A 6,394-nucleotide genomic window follows, 5' to 3' on the forward strand; every position below is an offset into this window, starting at 1 on the left:
ACCGCATAGACAGTAGCCCATGATGCTTTGTTCGGTGTTCACAAAGAAAAGCCGAACAGAGGATCAAATAATATCGCAGGAGTCTAATATAAGTATGTCAATATGCGTATGCAGGCCTCGCTGCTAGCGTCCGCCGCACTGACTGCGGAGGTTGCCGTACTGAAGCAGGACCTTAAGGGTCCAAGAAAGAGCTCGGTCTTGCCAAGAGGCAGCTCGAGGAGAACAAGGGTAAGTAATACCCTGTCTATAGATATGTATATATAAAAAAAGGACGCGATTGCAAAATGACAGGATCATCGTATATCTGCCAGGGGCCACGACCGAGGTGGCGACCCTGAAGCAAGTGCTAACCAAGGCCGAAGATAAAGCGGCCAAGGAGCGCACCGAGCGAGAGAAGCAAGAGGCTCGGGTGGGCGAGGTGCAGCAAGAGCTCCAGGCTCTCATGATGAAGCACGAGGCGTTGGAGCTTGACTCGAAGACGCGAGAGTCTGAGCTTGCCGCGGCCCTCGAGAGCGTGAAAAGTGCCAAGGCCGAAGCCCAAAAGGCCCTCCAGGAGATCGATGCGATGAAGAAGATAGCGGCGGGTAAGGCATTCTATATGCAGAGCAAGCATGTAAAAGTAAATTGCCGATTACTTACCCGAATTCGGAGCTCTCCAGGAGCATTCGCAGATTTTCCCTGCAGCGTGTCGGATGCCGCACAGTTTTACCAGGCCGAGGAGGGGAGCTCAATGAAGAAGCTATTCTGGTCTGAGTATACTGGGACCGAACACCCGATGCCTCTGAGCGACCAGCTAAAGCAGCTGGTCGAGCTGCACAAGGCGGCCGAACAGGCCATGAAGGGCCTTATAGTCCGACTGTGGCCTGGCGACACCCTTCGGAACAACTACTTCGGCCTGGTGAGGCAACTTGTGGATTCCTGTCCACGGCTGCAGGTCGTCAAGCGGTCCGTCTGCATCGAAGGTGCACGCCGGGCTTTCGCCCATGTGAAGGTGCAGTGGGCCAAGCTAGACGATGTGAAGCTGATCAAGGAAGGGCCGCCGCAGGGCAAAGAGCATCGCACCCCCAAAATTTATTATGAGGGTGTCCTGAAGGGTGCCCGTCTTGTAGCGGACAAATGTTCCAAGGATGTAATATTTGAGTAAACTTGCTCCGGTGATCCTGTATGATGAAAACTTGTTTCATGCGCTATGCAACGCTTGTGTGAATTTAAAATATTACCTTCTGTTTGGCCGTTTATCCAATCTGAGAGATGGCTAGTCCTCGGCTTCTGCCCCCATGCCACGAGTCCTGGGGTGTTCGGGATAAACCTGAGCACTCTTGTTCCCATATTTGGGTCCTTCGAGGGAGGTGCTCAGCACAATGAACAAGGCAACCAGACTAATAATGCTTTATCACTCTCACTTAGCCATAGAATTCTATAATTTTAAATTTCGGCGAAGCCCCTGGTACTCGGAAGGCCGAATTCGGGGCGGGATACATGCCATTAAGCCGGACAGGGCCGGCCCCTCGCCCTAAGCGGCATAAGTCTTTAGGGACTCGAAAACCTCGCCGAACAGCGACCAGTCTCTCGCCTCATCATGGCAGTCAGTTTTAGCTTTCTCTACTGAGGTGCTAAGCCCGGCAGAACCGGGGCACAATCGAAGTAGTTCTCCTAGCGCTACCTTAGCCGATAGAGCGAAACGTAAGGTACCAAAACATAGGATCCGGGCAAACCCAACATTTGACCAAAGACATGATTCGGAGCTGATGCATATAATGCTATAAGTTCGGGGTGCCGCACTTGTGAAAGTGTTCGGACTTTTCACACCATATTGTGGGGTACGTAAGCCCCTGGTGTATTGGTCGTACCAAAGTGTACGGTTGCAAGGCGTCGTTAATGAACACATATATATATAATAAGAATGCAATAATAGTCGTAATGTTATGCATTGTTTATTAAAAAGGTGCGTTAAAGCAAAATGATACAGATGGTGCGATTAGCAAAGAGTAGGACTATGTCCCTTCCAAGGGCAAGCTAAGGAATAGTATTAAATCAAATATTTCGCTCGTTATTTTAATCCACCTGGGAATTCCGTGGTGTGACGTAGCTTTCTGCCTCCTTGGTTGCTGCATCATGTGTTCGGCAATAGTGCTGTCGGACAGGGTTTCCGGAGATCAAGGTCCTGAAAAAGAGAAAAATAACCAAACGGGAAGCCCCTAGTGCGGTTTAAGCCGCGTCTTGGGGCGTGCCACAGTGTGCCCCCCTCCCCACCTGTGCCCATGGTATTTTTAATGCGTAATTATGTACGCGTGGCACGAGTTTCGCCGTTTGGCTGAGACTGGGGTGGGGGCCGCATTGCTACGCGAGCTCAGATCGCGCCAGGCGGTCGAGTTGCCGATTGCTCCGAGCGCGCTTGAAGGTGTCCGGGTCTTGGAACACCGAACTGGTGGATTGCCTTGAGAGGCTGTTTTGCGCTTCTGCTGCGAGGGCCGCAGTGTGCTCCTCTGTTCGGAGAGAGCGCTCTGTGTTTCCATTGACTGTAATAACCCCGCGAGGTCCTGGCATCTTGAGCTTGAGGTATGCATAATGCGGTACCGCATTGAATCTCGCAAATGCGGTTCGCCCGAGCAGTGCATGATAACCACTGCGGAACGGGACTATATCGAAGATTAACTCTTCGCTTCGGAAGTTCTCCAAGGATCCGAAGACCACTTCCAGTGTAATTGAGCCTGTGCAATGGGCCTCTACGCCTGGAATGACGCCCTTAAAGGTCGTTTTTGTGGGTTTGATCCTTGAGGGGTCTATACCCATTTTGCACACTGTGTCCTGATAAAGCAGGTTCAGGCTGCTGCCGCCATCCATAAGGACTCGAGCGAGGTGAAATCCATCAATGATTGGGTCCAGAACCAGTGCGGCGAATCCGCCATGACGGATACTAGTGGGATGGTCCCTGCGATCGAAAGTGATCGGATAGGAGGACCATGGATTGAACTTTGGGGCGACTGGCTCTAACGCATATATGTCCCTGAGCGCACGCTTCCGCTCCCTCTTGGGGATGTGGGTTGCGTATATCATGTTCACCGTCCGCACTTGTGGGGGAAACCTCTTCTGTCCCCCGGTGTGTGGCTGTCGGGGTTCCTCCTCGCCTCCCGCATCATCGTCCATACCGTCGATGTCTTCGGAGTCGAAGTCGAGCATGTCGGTTAAGTCATCAATAGTGGCTACTAAGTGGGTGGTGGGTGGGCCTCGAATTTCTTCGTCGTCCGCATCACAGTCCTGCCGGACATAGTTCGGCCAGGATCCTCCTGACAAGGAGAGAGACCTTAATTAGTTCAGTATGTCGCCAAAGGGCGAGTGCTGAAAAATATCCATGGAGGTAAACTCCATGATCGGCGCCCAATCGGATTCGACAGGAACGGGCGCAGGCGGTTCGGAGTCCGTGGCCGGAGAAGGATCCGGCAGTTTAACATCACGGCTCTCGTGCAAGGTAAGGTCGATGTTTGGCTCGATCTCCGCTGAGGGTAAGGCCTGCATGGCGGGGTCTATCCACCCGTCCATGGATGGCCAGGTGACCAGGTCGATGTTAAGCTTCCAAACCCGACCTGGTGGCCAGGGGCGTAACTTTCCATCTACTCCAGATGGCCAAGCGAATTGGCCCGCAGTGCAAAGCCGCCGAACACGAAGATATGTCCGGGGAGAAAAGTCTCACCCTGGATTGCATCGCTTTCGATGATAGTAGGAGCCATCAAGCCTAACTGCGACGACACAGAGGAACTCTCAATGAAAGCACCAATGTCGGTGTCAAAACCGGCGGATCTCGTGTAGGGGGTCCCGAACTGTGCGTCTAAGGCGGATGGTAACAGGAGGCAGGGAACATGATGTTTTACCCAGGTTCGGGCCCTCTCGATGGAGGTAAAACCCTACGTCCTGCTTGATTAATATTGATGATATGGGTAGTATAAGAGTAGATCTACCACGAGATCGGAGAGGCTAAACCCTAGAAGCTAGCCTATGGTATGATTGTATGTTGTAGTTGTTGTTGTCCTACGGACTAAAACCCTCCGGTTTATATAGACACCGGAGAGGGTTAGGGTTACACAAGGTCGGTTACAAAGGAGGAGATATCCATATCCGTATTGCCTAGCTTGCCTTCCACGCCAAGTAGAGTCCCATCCGGACACAAGACGAAGTCTTCAATCTTGTATCTTCATAGTCCAACAGTCCGGCCAAAGGATATAATCCGGCTGTCCGGAGACCCCCTAATCCAGGACTCCCTCACCGACCACGATAGAAGATAGAGAGAGAATGAAAGTCATTCCCTATGCCTCAGCCATAGGTTCTATAAAGTATGCCATGTTGTGTGTAACGCCCTCGATGCGGCTATATCTCGCATGTGTCGAAGCACGACTTAGAGGCATAACCGCATTGAAAGCAATGTCGCAAGTGAGCTAATCTTCACAACAAGCCATGTAATGAAATAGGGGAATAAGAGATACATAGTTGGCTTACAATCGCCACTTCACACAATTACATGAATAAAGCATTACATCATCCAGATACACTCAAGGTCCGACTACGGAACCAAAATAAAAGAAGACTACCCCAAATGCTACATAGATCCCCGATCGACCCCAACTGGGCTCCACTACTGATCAACTAGAACGAAACAACACAAAGGACAAGATCTTCATCGAGCTCCTCCTTGAGCTTGGTTGCGGCACCTGCATGGTTTCACCGGCACCTGCAAACTAGTTTTGGAAGTATCTCTGAGTCACGGGGACTCAGCAATCTCACACCCTCGCGATCAATACTATTTAAGCTTATAGGAAAGGTAAAAGGTATGAGGTGGAGCTGCAGCAAGCGACTAGCATATATGGTGGCTAACATACGCAAAAGAGAGCGAGAAGAGAAGGCAAAGCACGGTCGAGAAACTGTGATCAAGAAGTGATCCTAGAACAACCTACGTCAAACATAACTCCAACACCGTGTTCACTTCCCGAACTCCGCCGAGAAGAGACCATCACGGTTACACACGCGGTTGGTGCATTTTAATTAAGATAAACTTCAGGTTTTCTACAACCGTACATTAACAAATTACCTTCTGCCCATAACCGCGGGCACGGCTTTCGAAAGTTCAATCCCTGCAGGGGTGTCCCAACTTAGCCCATCACAAGCTCTCATGGTCAACGAAGGATATTCCTTCTCCCAAGACAATCCGATCAGACTCGGCATCCCGGTTACAAGACATCCTCGACAATGGTTAAACAAGTCCAGCAACACCGCCCGGATGTACCGACAAATCCCGATAGGAGCTGCACATATCTCGTTCTCAGGGTACACTCAGATGAGCAAGACGTCGGGTAGGCCAGCCCAGAGTTGCCCCTGGTAGCTCCGTACATCGCTCAGTTGGACCAACACTTAGAGAAGCACTGGCCCGGGGGGTTTAAATAAAGATGACCCTTGAGTCTGCAGAACCCAAGGGAAAGAAAAGGCTAGGTGGCGAATGGTAAAACCAATGTTGGGCATTGCTGGAGGAGTTTTATTCAAGGCGAACTATCAAGGGGTTCCCATTATAACCCAACCGTGTAAGGAACGCAAAATCCGGGAACATAACACCGATATGACGGAAACTAGGGCGGCAAGAGTGGAACAAAACACCAGGCATAAGGCCGAGCCTTCCACCCTTAACCAAGTATATAGATGCATTAATTAAATAAGAGAAATTGTGATATCCCAACAAAATATCCATGTTCCAACAAGGAACAAACTCCAATCTTCACCTGCAACTAACAATGCTATAAGAGGGGCTGAGCAAAGCGGTAACATAGCCAAACAACGGTTTGCTAGGACAAGGTGGGTTAGAGGCTTGGCTCAACAATATAGGAGGCATGATAAGCAAGTGGTAGGTATCGCAGCACAGGCATAGCAAAAGAGCGAGCAACTAGCAAGCAAAGATAGAAGTGATTTCGAGGGTATGGTCATCTTGCCTGAGATCCCGCAAGGAAGAAGAACGGGTTCCTGAAGAAGACAAACGGACGTAGTCGAACGGGTCCTCACAAATGCGACGTAATTGGAACCAACCCGAAGAATCAACACCGGAAAGAAACACACGACATAGTAAACAAACCACACACGTACATGGTATGATATGCGGGATGCGGTATGTGATGCATATGCATGATTTGGAAAGCAAATATTGAACCTGGCCTCAACTTAAAAATCCAAGAGTGCCACTGGAAAGGGGAGGTGATTTCGGTTGAAATCGATATAAAGATCGCCGGAATCGGATGCACGGTTTGGAAATGGCAAGCAAAACAAATATGGTACCGGTCTACGATAATCAGCAAGTGACCCAACTAAATGCATCAAGATGAATATGCTACAGCACTCAAACATGGAAGAAAAATACATG

The sequence above is a fragment of the Triticum urartu genome, chromosome 6A (assembly GCF_056163025.1).
Source record: "Triticum urartu cultivar PI428250 chromosome 6A, HENAU_Tu73, whole genome shotgun sequence".
In the NCBI taxonomy this organism is placed as follows: Eukaryota; Viridiplantae; Streptophyta; class Magnoliopsida; order Poales; family Poaceae; genus Triticum; species Triticum urartu.